Source organism: Aquila chrysaetos, chromosome 1 (assembly GCF_900496995.4).
Source record: "Aquila chrysaetos chrysaetos chromosome 1, bAquChr1.4, whole genome shotgun sequence".
Lineage (NCBI taxonomy): Eukaryota > Metazoa > Chordata > Aves > Accipitriformes > Accipitridae > Aquila > Aquila chrysaetos.
Window position 1 is genome coordinate 10,012,742 of NC_044004.1, and position 14,889 is coordinate 10,027,630.

The 14,889-nt window shown below is 41.2% G+C and overlaps 1 protein-coding gene across 2 annotated transcripts in view; it reads left to right on the forward strand.

The window, feature by feature from the left end:
- Positions 1-14,889, forward strand: part of SH3BP2 (SH3 domain binding protein 2) — a 93,611-nt gene that overhangs the window by 17,195 nt on the left and 61,527 nt on the right. The window contains exon 1 of one of the 2 annotated variants that reach the window (XM_030018618.2): positions 12,198-12,216. The exons of the other annotated variant lie outside the window; for it this stretch is intronic. The gene's annotated coding sequence lies outside the window, so the exon portion shown is untranslated. Of the gene's footprint in view, positions 1-12,197; positions 12,217-14,889 lie in introns of those variants that run through there. 2 annotated transcript variants of the gene reach the window in all.

Consider the following 14,889-nt stretch of genomic DNA (forward strand, 5'->3'; position numbering starts at 1 on the left):
CATTTTTAATGCGCTGCAGTGTGGTTTTCTGGAGGCTGCCTTTGACACTCAACGTAGAGCACTGATCCTCACGAGATAAGAATTCCTACCCGATTAGTGGAGTCACTCGGCTGGATCACCCACGCGCTGAAGTTTTCATTTGATTCACATGCACATTTTTGGTCTCAATCTACAGTGTGTACAAGGTTCATCTTCATGAAACTGTAGCTGTGATGACACACTCCTTAAAATTAGTAACTTTGCCTGACTAGGGAAGGCAGTGGTGGATTCAGACAGGCTTAAATTTGGGTTTATTAGTTGTTAGAATATTGGGTTTATTAATCGTTAGAATATTTCACCAGGCCCAGCTCTGCACTGTGACAGCTCATCGGCTTTCTGTCATTTTTCCCCATCAGGTAGGTCCTTCCCCTTGTGCTGGGTTGTCCTGGGAAGGACTTGTTGTGAAGTGCGTGGGGAGTTTCATGTACCGTGTCATGTAAATGTAATGTAACATGCACTGTATGTCTGCATGTCACAGCAGTCATCGGTGTAATTTCTAGTTGTGATTGCACTGACTTGAAACCGCTTGTGAAAGTACCATGTGATCGGGGTGAATCTGTGTGGTGTCACTATCAATACAATTTTATCTGGTGTCATGAGTCGTGAGCTTCTAGTTCATATAATCACTCTGTGCTTATTTCCTCAAGAGCTCTGCAATTGGCAAGTCTGATTTGATTGTCAGACGTATTAGGTAGCTGGAGCACAAGAACTTGGATTGAAATTGCTTTGCATCATGGTGAAATTCAATTAACTTTATTTTATTTTTTTATTGATTTAAAAACAAAATTAAAGCTTTTTAATTAAAAGCAAAAGAGTTAACGTAAAATTAAAAAGTAAGTTTGAAGTGTTCACAGAGATTTCAGGGCAGATTCACTAGCCCACTTCAAAAATGCCACCTTTCTTTGGAGTATTTTGGAATTCTTTTGGAATATTTTATGGTCCCTCAGGCTACTATAAGCCCTGTGCTTTGAGTCATGTACTCCAAGTTTTCATATATTCTAATTTTTTAACGTATTTGCCTCATATGTCTTTCTTCTTAGGCTAGATAGTTTGAACTGTGAAGTTCACTGATTTGACATTATATTAGTCCTCTGGTTTACCATCTCCTTCAGTTCTTCACCATTTTATCTATTTTATCAGCTGAATCTTACCTTATCTTGTACGGTGTTGGGGCACAATGGAAATTAGATCTGTGACTCCTCTTCAAGCCTTCGCCCTGTTGTAAAACAACATGAACACCCCAAAAATTAATTAATGGAAAGAACTGATCTAATCATTATCTTTGCTGAAAAATAATTTTTTTCTCCTGTTCACCAATTTTCCTCTTTACAGTCCAGTGGGGATTTTGCCTGTTGAATAAATCTGCAGAACATGACTCATGAAATTACACACAGGCTTCAGTTTGTATATTAGTGGCCCATTTTAAATCAGTTTGTGCTACTCACAAGCATAAAATTAATGTTTTCTCTAAGTGAAGTTTTTTGCAAGATTTTAAGGCCTTGGTATTTGTGCTGATATTGTTTAGACAGATGAAATTATATTTCCGTTAATCCTGAATAAAGAAAAGGGCAATAAAAGCAGAGGAGGATTTTAAATTAGAAGACGCTAAACCATCGCTATTCAGCATTAAATGTACTTTTACAGGAAAATGTTTTCTGGACTTTTCTACTTAAACTGCCCTTATATTGAATTAATATCTGCAGAGTGCTCTAGAATAACCATATTTTGGATAATAAGTTCTCCATTCTTTTCCCGCACTTGTGCAGGTCACTGGGGAAAAATGCCAAGTTTGTCAACTAGAAGTCACCATGTAAACATATACCTAATCATATATGTGTAAATATATGTGTATGTGTATATATATACACAACACAGTAGTGATATGACCACATGCTTTTCCAATTCTTACATTCCAATATGATACTTTGGGGAAAGTAATAAATATAGTATTTGGAAAAATAGAAAGCATGTAAAAATCAACACAGAAAAAATGGCAAGTCCAGTATTTCCCATGCTTCTAATCTAATCTGTTGTAATTGTTATAAAAAGCCGTATTTCATAAATAGCCAATGATCTTTTCTTTCCTTCTCTTTGCCGGAGTCCCACGCTCTCCTAGGACCTGAGTGCAATATAAAGAAATTATAACAACATAGTAGTAAATGAATAAATACCACTTGCTTATCTGTCTCGGGAAGGGCAGCTGGGCAGCTCTCTGGCTTCAGCCCAGCTGGCTGAAGGTCCTGCGCTGGCGCGGCGGGGGTGCCAGCACGTTCCGTCACACCTCCCACCTACTACGAACTTAGCCTAAGTCCGTAACCGACCTTTCAGTCTTCTGGCTTGCAATCTTTTGCTGGCTGTTGTAATCTCTAGAATTTTGCCGTTTCCGAGGGTTTTTGCACTGACAAAACACAAGGGTGAGACCCACGGGCCAACGTGGCCTGGAGGTACCTTCTGGGGGAGGGAGGGATGGAAAGAAGGGAAGGAAGGAAAGAAGGGGCGATAGGAAAGAAGGGAAGGAAAGAAAGAAAGGAAGGAAAGAAGGGAAGAAAGGGAGAGAGGGAGGAAGGAAGGGAGGAAACAAACAGACAAACGAAGACCCTCGGAGGCCTCCCCGCAGCACAGCACGGCATGGCAAGCGGCGGGGAAGCAAGCGGTGCAGCCGCAGCCTCACGTTCGTGGGCTGTGGGCTGGGACGCAGCCTGGGCTCCACCTGAGGCGCGTGCAGCTGCCAGCGCTTTGTGATTCAGGACGCAGCCCCGTCCCCGCAGCCCCCCTGCCGCTCCGCCGCTCCGCCGTGCCTCGTCTGCAAGTCAAAAGTTAGCAGCTGCGTTACGTCTGTGCGCGGTGGATGTAGAGAAAGCAAAATCCGATTCGTGCCGTTTACCCCGATCTTACAGAGCGCGGCGGTGCATCACATCGAAGCGGTGAAGGCCTTTACCGGTGGGATATTGCTTGCCTCTTCCCTTCCAACAAAATGTGGCCGTGCCTCGACCAGCATATTCACACTGCTTCGCGTAAACATTGCAAGAGACGCTGGGGAGGGCTAGGGACATGCATCTGAGGGCTAAAACCCAAACTGGACAGGGTTTGGTTATTTTTTATGTACAAAGAGCGTAGCCGGAGAAGGAGGGGATAGCTGCGTTCCCATGGCTTCCTGCTGCGGCAGCGCTGCTTCCCCATAGTGTCTCGTATAGCCCATTTCGCACCGTAACGATTTAAAGGTGATGATACCCATATTTGTTTGACCGTTCTGGCTGACTCAGGCTAAACGAGAAAAAAAAAAAAGGAATTCTGAGGAAGCCGAGGTTTCGCAGTGACCCTCTGCCTTGGTGCCTGAAGCCTTCATTGCCCTCTAGTGACAGCCCTGAAGGAGGCTGTGACCCCTGTTGCCGGAAGGGAAGAAAGCGTATAAAAGTAAAAAGCATTAAACAAACGTGTACTGCTCACTCTCTGTGCTTATTTAGTGTTTATCCCCATTAATCTTTTGTAATAAGCTTTTTTATTAGTGCCATTGATTTACTGTCTGTTTAGAAGGGGTATCTTTTTTCCTTGGATGATAGCCTGCACTGTAATGTCTAAATATTTACAATATTCTTGCTGAAATAATAACTAACGAAGCTGTAATCGCTTCAATGTTAAGAACGGGTTCCTGTGTGATGGCTAATACAGGGAAGATAGCTGCGATCACCTGTGTTTGAAATCCCCATTATCTGCTTGCCTCCATTAGGAATGCTTTGCAAATACAGCTTTACCAGCACACTGATAACAGTCCGGATGGAAGCAATTGATAGTCATAAAAGGGGGCAAAAATGCTTTTGCTGATACAATGTTATGTGAATTTCTGAAATAAATTTTAGCACCTCTACCACTGGTTTAGGTGGTACTTTTATACCACTATACCTATGCCAGCTCTGGGGCTGATTTCTGTGTCAGAATGAATCGCAGGCCCTAATTTAGACAAAGTTTAAATCGTTGCTCTGTTTGGACTGCACTAGCTACCGCAAAGGAGTTTATATCAGTACACCACCTTCTCTTCTGAGAATGCAGGCTCACAGCGTGGCTATACCTGCATGCAGCCACTCAGGCTGGAGACCTCGGCTCTCACCACAGCACGTGCGCAGCGAATGCCCGTACTTCAGCCTTGTACCACAGACGTGGGATTCGAGCACTCTCCAGCCACAGCACATCTCTGTCCGCAGCTGATTTCAGCTTCTCTGCAATCAGATTACTGTAGTCCTTTTAGGGTTTTTTTTATTGCTTATTTGCAGGTTTTATTTTGTATGATAAAGGAACAGTCTCATTTTTACTGGATTTTCCTGTGACATCCCTAGCTTCTGACTTTAAGTCGCACGTAACCACGGACAGTTGTGCTCCCCAGGTAGATGGCTGCGCCATGTGTTCTGTCTGAGAGAGGAGCTCAATCCCTGCTCCTGCATGGACAGAGATCATGCTTCTCAGCAGTGGAGCCCTCAGGGTGAGATACTCAATTACTCATAAATCTGCGTTGTTGTTGCTGAGGAATGATGACCCGCTATGATACTATACTGATGAATGATGCTGATGACCTGCTAAATGAGGCAGAGCCAAATTTTTGGCAACGGTAGGGCACACAGCACCAGGAGTTTCTGTCCCACCGATATGTGTGCCACCCAAAAGCTGCTCATGTCTTTTGTCCTAGAACAAGGGGAAACGCAACTGCATTTAGAGGCCCTTTTGATAGGAAATCTCCATCTGCCCAAAGTATTGGAAGGCCCTCGGTTTTTACATTTTCATTGCAGATTACCTACAGTACAGAAAACCTGGCAAAAAAGATATTTCGTGTTTTATTCTGCTAAGAATTCCTTGTCTGTAGGGCTTTGAATTCCTCCTTGAGATGCTGGTCACAAAGTTTCTCACCTGAGATCAAGAATGTTTTTGTTGCCTCATTCTTCAGAATATTTACTTTTACATTATCATTAAGCCAACTCACAGCAAAAATTTTTCAGTTCCTTATGAGTCATAATCATCAGTACAGAGCTTCCCACCCTGACCATCAGTGGACGTAAGAGTCATCATCACAAACCTTGCAGTTATGGTGTTCACTTCTTAGGACACAGTGACTCTTTAGCCTTGTCTTGGTGATTGGCTGGTGAGAAATCATTACCCCAAGTATATAGTTCCTTACATGTTATTCTGTGTGTCTTTGACTGTGGATAGACTGAAATACCATACTGCCCTAGTTCTAAAGTTCACAAGCATACGTGAGCCTGATGTTAGCCAATGCTTACTTCTACAGTAATTATTTGCTAATGCTGTAAAATCCTGGAACTCATCTCAGCATTGGCTGATGTGACTGCATGTCAGATTTGCAAAAAAAACCACATGCTGTGCTTATCCCAGTCACATGTCATAGCAAGTTTTACCTTGTCTCTGATGATGTACAACTCTTCCTAGGTGTGCCTGAAGGATGCTTTTTCTTTCACAAATCCCACCCAGGCTGACAGTAATGTAAGTTCCTGGAGCCTGGAGTTTCTGTAGATGGTCTCAGGTCACAGGATGCACGAATGTGGTGGAGCTCTAGACCATGAAAAGTACAGGCTGTACATTTTTCACTGCATCAAAAGATAACATGTACAGGTGCTGATAGACTATCAGCCTGATTAATTACATGGTAGAACAAAAAAAAGGGCTAGTACAGAACTTCTGTCTATTGAGAAGCTGTTGATCTTTGGATCGTGCATTCAGAATTATAACCATCTGACAGCAATTTATCTCACAGCTGTCCTGAATATGTTGGCTCAAAATTCATTTTGTTCTTCTAATAAAGGTGAGAAAACAAATTACAAAAGGGCAGATATTTGTCATGGTCTTACAGAAGACAGTAATATCTCAGAGTAGTCCATATATTCTATACTTTATATAGAATAAAAAAGAACAGAAATTCCACGTTATCATGTGATCAGAGGTGCAACTGAATTTAGAGCAGCATGAATCTTTCCCACTGCATGTAGTAACCAAAACTCTTGCTGCTCATAGAACAGAATGTTCAATGACGTTGCTTCAAATCTCATAGTGCAATAGGTGTAGGGAGTAGGATGTGTTTTGTTTCCAGGCAAAATCAGAAATACATCTCCCACACTTACCATATCTCGATAGAGTGAGAAACTCTGTAAAGTCCCTTGCCCATTTCCTTCTGCTTTGTCACTCCTGAGTAAACTTCCCAATTCTTGACGTTCATACTTCTGTATAAATATAAAAGGATATATAATGGCAATGGTATTTACTGTTAAGTATTTTTCACCATAGGAACTCAGAAAACTTCGTAGTCATCAGCTGATTAAAGGCTGCAGTCATGTGTGAAGCAGGTGTAGCTTGATTTACATATGCCTTTCGCATTTTGTTGAATAGGTCAGTGACAGAACCAGAAGGAAAATTCAGGAGTCAAGACTCATTTTAACCTTTCTTTAAAAATAATCCAATTTACATAATATATAAACATAAAGTAATTCAGCAGCTTGACCCCAAAGGTAGGAGTTCTGATCTTTTAATTATAACATGGAGTATTTTGTGTATGTCAGTTAAAGTTTCCATATCTCATTTTCCTGGTTTGTCAAGTACAGAAAATAGTAATTACCCTGTTTCTAGGGTCGCTAATCCTTTTTAAGGACTTCTAAGCACTATAAAAAGAAAAATCCCCTGTGATAGCATTCCTAATAATTATGCAGTTTGGCTGTCTGCAGACTGGAGGGCTCGACTGGTTACCAGGGGCTGTAATAATGAGGGTTTCAGACACATCTTGATGAGATGTTATTACTCAGGTCATGTCTCTAGCCTGCTGCTGTGTTATGAGAACTGCTGCCTTCACCACTGGCAGTTACACAACTTCCTTCTGGCTTCTGAAGTTGTTTCCAAGGAATTCCTTTCTTCTGGTAACTGGTAATGATTTCCCAGGCAACAGGTCCTGATGCTGGTGACTGTTTCATCTTCTCCTTTATTATTTTAATGACATGATAGAAACAGACCACATCTTCCTTTTTCCTTCCAGAGCTTTTATATATAAGGTCATCTTTGAATTTAACAGTGTGGGTGCTTGTTGGAAGCAACTGAAAACCAAGAAGAGTCATTCATTGCTCAATTCTTTCTAAAGGAAAGAAGGAAGAAGCATCCATGGGCTAGAAGAAGAGGAGGGAAGCTAAGGCTAGCCCAGCTCTGGCCCAGACAAGAGCAAACAGGACAACAGCTGGGGTGTATAGGGAAGATATCACATTGATTTGGTAACAGTTTTATTCCCTACATCAGAAAACATCAAAGATTGGTCTTCTCAAAAAAAAGGAGAAAAATCTCGCTCAGATTCACTCGTTCCCCTTAGCTCATCCCTCTCAGATACTCATACACAATGGATACTCCTGATCCCAGTAAAGCTTGTGATAGACACCTTTTCAAAAAGAAATAGAGGCTAGCATTCGCATTCCTTGAAAGCAGCAATGGTGAAGAAAAACTGTAAGCAAAGATGTCTTGGGAATATGGGAAGCCAGCTGGGTAAAGCAAGGCTTGATCTCCTCTTCCAGACTCTAGAAAATTGATTTTTCATGTTGTACCCAGAAAGGCTTTACCCTGAGCATGGGCATACCCAGCTGATAAATTGAGAGTATTTAATCTGATTTAATCTAATTATCAGTCACCAGTCTACAGCTGTTAATCAATCATCACTTTGCTATTTATTGGTTCAGCAAACAGTACTCAGCGTTCAATTAGCTAAATGGATAAATGGTGGTTTCTCTGAGTGGGGTGCTCTGACCCTTTGGGGACCTTGAGAAGTACCCTACAAAGTGCAAAAAGGCCCGGGGGGGGGGTAGTCTGCTCATACCCTGTAGTTGCCCCCACCTCCAGCCGCCTGCTGGGACGGTGCAGGATGCAACTGGGGCAGTTGGGAAGGAAATAGTGTCCCAAACTGGATGAATAAGATGGAGAGCGGTGGGGACCAGGTGTGAAGGGCTGGGAAGCAACTGAGTGAGAAGAGCAAAAGGATGGGGGAAGTATTATCCAGGAAGGCATGGAAATGGGGGGAAATATGTCTGGTATGGCTAAGATGGAGGCAGGAGGGAAGGAACAGCCCCAACGAGCCCGCTGCTTCCAGTGCTGCCCACCTCGCACAGCCAGCACAGCGGGAGCAGGAGCTGCTCCGTCCCTGCTCCGTCCCTACTCCGCCGCTACTCCGAGTGCGGACTGCAGGTGGTGCGATTGTCTCGAGAAACGCCTTTCAGGTCTGTTAGGCGGTTTTTCAGTGTGGGTTAATCACGTTCACGGAAACTTTCACCGGTAACTGCTGTTTTGATGGCAGAATAGATAAGAGGGTTACCTTAATCTTTTATTTCATTCTAAGTGCTTCTTAAACTCTTGCTAAGAGTGGTAAATCCCCAGTTCATCGCACGGAGAACTAAACCGTCGTTCCTAGAGATGGTGATGCAATCGCTGGTGTTTTCCTTTATCTCATCTATATTTTAATTAATGATTTCAGACCCTGCAGCTAGACTTAATAATCAGTACAGATGTCTCATCTCGTAGATAATGATCAAGTCAATTCAGCCGCAGGGATGCAAGTAAAATCTGCGCACAGATTCATGCAATATGTTACACAACCAGCAGGCAGAGGCAAAAACAGCTGAAGGAAAAAAAAAAAAATCATGTTACACAATGTTCTTTCTAAACCTTCCAATCCCTTTGTTTTAATGTGCTCCTATATGAAATAAAGTCAGTAGATACACTTATTTCATTGCTTTGGCAATTTATAGCTCCTTCTGCAGAATACCAGGACCTTTTGGACCTCCTCTTATGTTCCACCACATATAACTCCATGGCCAAGATGTCAACAGGTATAGACTTACAGTAAAATTACATTATAAGCATTCTATGTTATTAATGCCTATGGCAGAGTTGTCTTTCAGTAGCTGAGCTGTTGTTTGGATATCTCATGAGACACTGCTAAACATCCTAGAGTAAAAGCCTTCTCCCTGACACTTTGAAGTCCATGGGACTTTTGATGTTGGCTTCATTAACGGTAGGATGAAGCCATACATGCCTATGTATTGTATAAGGCTGACCTTTTACTGAATCACTGTGGCTATGAGTGAGTCAGTCAGCTATTTGGTGCGTCGTCTTCTCTCTCTCTATAAGTAGTAATGTAAATGTCATCCCAGGTGCAAGCTGAGGAAATTCCTGAGATAGAAGAGCAACAAGTTCATGGAGTGCAGTTAACTATCTTTTTCATTCTTCATGATCCTTTGTACCAATCTTTTCTTATAAGCATTGCTTGTTGTGAAAATGCATTCCCCAATGCTTGTAGAAAGATTAGAATCTGTGCCATTAAAGAGGTGCAAGTGTTTGTTGAAATGAAAAATGTGTGTTTTACAAATTTGTAAAATGTGGTAGCAAAATACCACATGGAGTTCAACAAAGTGAAACAATTCTTCCAGCCCCGAGAGTTACCTGTTCTTGTCATGCAAGGCACGGAGTCACATCACGGGGACCTGTGGGGTAGCAGTACTCTCTTGTGTGTAATGAGATCTGCAGTGTGATGGGAGATGCTCTGCTACGTATCATCGATTCAGTTTTTCAGGACGATAGATCCTTCCTGAGCCGGAGGTCTCGGTAATGGGTTGGGGACTTAGTCTCCCCATCATGTGGATACGGCAGCAGAGGCACCTTTGAGGTCTGAGGATTTATCAGTTCGTGGACAGATTACAGGATGCTCAGTTGTTGGACTTTGTAAGCTGCTCTCACAGCAGAAGAGATGGTATGAGATTGTTCTGAGTCACAGTCATTAATAAAACAGACCTTGCTTATAATTTAGCTGTGATTGCTTTGGTAATGTTGTAAATTTGCATGATTAGTTCATTATTACTCATATGAGAAATATAACTAATGTGCAGCAATCTTCTCTAGCATTTAGTTTAAAAGCAGGATAGAGAAACAGCATAGCAAAGAGTTTCTTTGATGTTCACGTGGCAGTGGCTCCCTAGCATTGAATGATCTGTAAAACCCGAATCTTCTCTCACCTGTATTGGTCTCCTGAAGTGACCAGAGAATTGCAGTTCTATTCTTCTCTGATCCCTGGGAAATAATATGTTTTACTTTATGGGATAAACAGATTCAAAATCTCAGATATAGCTAGAAAGTTTACCACATGTGATCTTTGGACTCACTTTTGTTTGTCCCTAATATTCTAGCAGGCATTGGCCTTATTTGCCTATATATCTGGTGTAGTCTTACCATATTAATTACCTTTTCTAGTGTAACAGTTTAGAGGTGTATACCAGCCTTTTGCAATCACTGGTTAATACACATTCATAGTCGTTCACTTTTTGTTAGCCTTTCATCCATCACTTCACACACACATTCAGTAACTAGTGCAGTGAAACAGTCAACTCAGGTAAGCCTTTTTGTTTTCGTGTTAAGGATAAGAATACTGAAGTGTTATATAGGCCAAGAATATCAGAAGTGGCCTGAGATTTTGGGGCGAATAGCTGAGTTTGTTGGTGTCCAATATAAGCCACCTAAAGAGACCTGATTTTCCAAAACAGGCGAGATACATGCTTTCTGAAAGTCAGGTGCTTCTAAAGGGTCTCTAAATAGACATCTAAAAAACTGAGTCACTGAAGCTGCTTCTGGAAATCCTGACGAGTGTGCTTTGTCTGAAATCACATAACAAGTTAAAGGCAGGTAAAAATGAGTAACTGACTCTTGCTTTCAACTGACCTGTGATGCCTCCTTTGCCTACTCATTAGATCTCTCCATGGCTTTTGTCTAGTCTACCCTTTTTGCATCTTGTAATTGCTCACCAAGATACATCATCATCTTTCTGCTGGTTTGTCATTAACATTCCTTTTCTGGGCTGCGTCCCCCCAGGAGCAGACCAGTCAATACGCTGGCATGATAACACTGTCGCACCAACTACCGAGTTATTTTCTTATATTTCCTCTCTTTATCCTTCTGCAGTGTTTCACATTACACTTGTATATGAAACTCTTTGATGCAGGAACCATTATTTTTGATTGTACAGCATCTAGAATAATGCTAAGTTTATAAATGAGGTTCTTTGGGGTTCACTACACTACTACTACTGCTACTACTACTACTACTGAAGAATTACAGGATTTGCTTGTCATCCATGTTGATTTTTCAATTTAAAGTCAGCTCAGTGTGTTGTGAAACAGAGTTCAAGAACCTTATGCTTTATGCCTTATGCTTGAACACATTAGGGTGGGATTGCTGCTGAAAGTTATTTCCAGTTTTCTGAGTCAGAACTATCAAATCTGTGTATTAGGTAGGACCGAAGCAACTCTACTTACTCCAGAGGACAAAATTTAGCAAATTTTCCCTGTACTAAATTTCCATTGCTTTTTGCCTGAGAACGTTCTCATATGTCAGAATTGCAAGAGCATTTTGTGTATGATGCTACAGAGCCGCCTCTGTGAGATTTATAGTAAAGAATTTTCTATGGACAGTGTGCAACTCTCACCCTTACAGTACACTGGAAGGATGAAGAAGCTGTCTGTGTCTCAAACGTATTTCATCACAGTAACTAAACATATAAAATGTCTTTTTTCTCGATACATTTAGTATTTATGGAATTATCAATTCATTTTGCTTTGCAATAAACAGGAAGTAAAAATTCCTAATACGCTCCCAACTGCTCCAATTTCTGGGACCAGCTGGAAAGCCATCCCTCCCTACATTTTTCACAACTACTCCATGCTCAATGCTATACTTTGCAGACCCTGTCCTTCCTTAAAGCCTGGTTTAATATCCAACACATTCTGTTGCTTTTTGTTATTATTTAATGAAAGTCCTGAGTGAGCAAATCATAGTCATAAACCCCTCAGGAATTCAGTTTTATTAAACAATTTTCTCAGTCTTAGCAGAATTATATAGTGCAAGTTAATTAGCCCTTACAACAACCACTTTCAAGAGTAGGGAGAATGAATGTATTATTGTCCTCACGACAAAGCAGAGAAGTTAAATCTTATTTAAATCAGACATAGTAGCTTCTGGTCTTGTTCTCACAGGTATTACTGATGAAGCATGTTCCTGTGAATGACTGATGTGCCTGTTTGATCTTTTTGCAAAGAAAATGACTTTGGAAAGGATCGTGACCAAGAGTGCTCATGATTTCCTGAGTGTATTGACCTGGACCAGCAGGTAAAGCGAGGCGCACCACGCTACAAGTGCTGGGCACCGAAGCATTTTATCAGCATATGTGCTGATGTCACTACAATATAAAAATGTGCAATAGCTTCTGTTATTTCCATTGAGTCTTCATTCAGGTCCAAATTCAGCACAGAAAAATAAGCCTGTCTTATTTTAAGCACGCAGATATTCTCAATGCTTTATTTTTACTTTTGGTTTTTTTTTCTGGTTGAGCTTGAGTGACTGGTTGCTAACTTTGACATCTAGGTTTTTTTATGTTCTTTACATGTTTCCTGGAACAGTTTTATGTCATCTTTTTTTTTTTTTTTTTTTTAAATCAGAATACCTGCATAAAGGCACGTAGGTGGGTTTTAAAAAGTCTTTTCTTATGTGCTGTTTTTCACCGTAAGATTAGAGTGGGTACTTTGTCAGTATTTCTTCCAATGTTCCTCTTGCAAACGCTTTTTTAATATATCCGGCTCAGTATTGATGTGTTTCTTTGCAGGCACTCTTCTGCTTCTGTCTTCATGATATCTGAATCAATCTGGATTCACCAATTAAAATTAATTATCTTCATAACACTCTTGTGAATTCAGATAATGTTGTCATCTTTGACCTACAGCTAGGGTCTCTAATCTGGAGATATTAAGTGTCAGGTGACCATCATTTTGGTTTAATGATTTGGAACATTTTAAACATTTTTTTTGGCATAAGTGAGCACAGTGTTTAGCATGTTCGAATTCTCTATTTTCTTTAATAGGGATGTTTTTATTTCTCCTTTCTGGGATAATTTTCCCCATTGCCTAGACATTTTACATTTTTTTCAGCATCTAAGTTAGGGACCCTACTAATTATACCATTATTAACTACCCAGCCCTGGTACATTTCTTCTCATACTGAGGAGGAATATTCACCCAATGCATTCAATAACACAAGCAAAACCACTATGTTGTCATGCAATTAAAGGCTGAATTGTAATGTGCTTGCATGCATGCACTTAATGAACTTAATTAATTAAGTTTCATTTATGTGTCTCAGCTTTTGAGGCCTGGACTTCATAACCTTTGTATTTTTTTAAGTAGTTTAAAAAATAATATTGTAATTATTAAGAAGAAGAGAAGTATTCTATCACTTAGATTTTATTCCTAGGTTGTCTCACCATGAAGTTTATTTATATAAGTGTGTATACCAGATACCAGAGAAGGGGCCTTTAACGTTCATGGCCAGAAACATATAGACTCATGACTTCTGGGCTTGTTGCCTGATTTTGGAAGAGGAGATGCTCCAGCGGTTGTAGACCCTTCAGCCTGTTGGAATCTACTGACCTTTTCTAGCCCCAGATCTGAAATTAGTGACGTGGCCCATGTTGATGCCAGCCAGATTTCTGCTGGAGACAGCCACAAACTGAAGTCCTTGATCTTTGCTGCACAAAACTATAATTTTAACACCAATCCTAAACTAGCTTATCAAGTCCTTTCAGACACCATGCAAAGTCTGTTATATCAACCCTACTCAACATTGAGATCTGGGGCTGGCAAGAACCAGTAAGATTAAATTTACGACTAACTTAAATTGGTTTTTGGATCACAAGGGTGGTTATAATTCAGGATGGGACAAAAACATGTCCTGGAGTTAAATTTGCCACCCAGACTGACAACCTGAACCAGGTTTGGGTCTGGGAATGGCTGGGGCTGGCTGCATCTGCTGGAAGGGAGTTGGGCTTAAGATTTAGGTGATGGAAGAGGGCACAGGCAAGCAAGGTCAATGAGTTTTATTTAGTTCTGGATCTGGTAAGGGTTGCAAGGCTTGATCACTGCTGTGGCCTCTCTGGTTTTTATGAGGCTGGAAGGGCTCACTGTGTTAAAATTAAGAAAGGATTTGTACTGCTGTTGGATTCATGCTTCTCTTGGCGCCAGCCTTAAATTTAGCAAGGGCTTCTTCCCAGTCCAGTACCTGATCTTTCTTCACCAGCCCCTGCTGGCCTAAACTTTTTCCCAATAAAAATCTTAGAATTAATTTTAACATCCAAACTTCTGTAAAATGAAGGCCTAAAATTAGGGATGTCGTATTGGCACAAGCCCCAACATTACCTTAGTAGAGCCTTCTACGTCCACCTTTAACCCTACATCATAGCCCTTGTCAACCTGAACCTTAAACCCTTGTCTTATCGTAACTGTGACTCTTGCCAGTCCAACTCTTGATCCAGTTATGTGGCTGAAATCACGGTCTTAAGCTGAGAAGCACTCATTATACAGCGCCAGCGCAATTATAGCAGATTTTATTTGCTCACATGGAGCAGTTACATTCAGTAATACTGCTTCAAGGCCCAGCTAGATAAATCGGTGTATTTTTATCTGTACATTGTTGTTCCTGAAGAACTAAGCTCTCCCTGAACACTGGGGGACGTGAGGACATAGAGCTAGCAAGTTCAGGCAAAAGTAACTGTACCAGGTTTAGCCATTACCCAGAATATACAGGTAGCAGGAGGTTCCCATTATGGCCCGTGTGTAATGACAGCGGCTGGCAGCTGCTGAAACTCCAGCTGAGAGCCTTTATATCTGAAAAATTCAAAACTAACAGCTTTAGAAAGAGAGTGGGTCCTATTTCCACTGCCAGAAAAAGTGCTGTTTAATGTGCAAGGGCAGTGTTTATTTTTGTGTATGACACACATGGACACTTTGATAT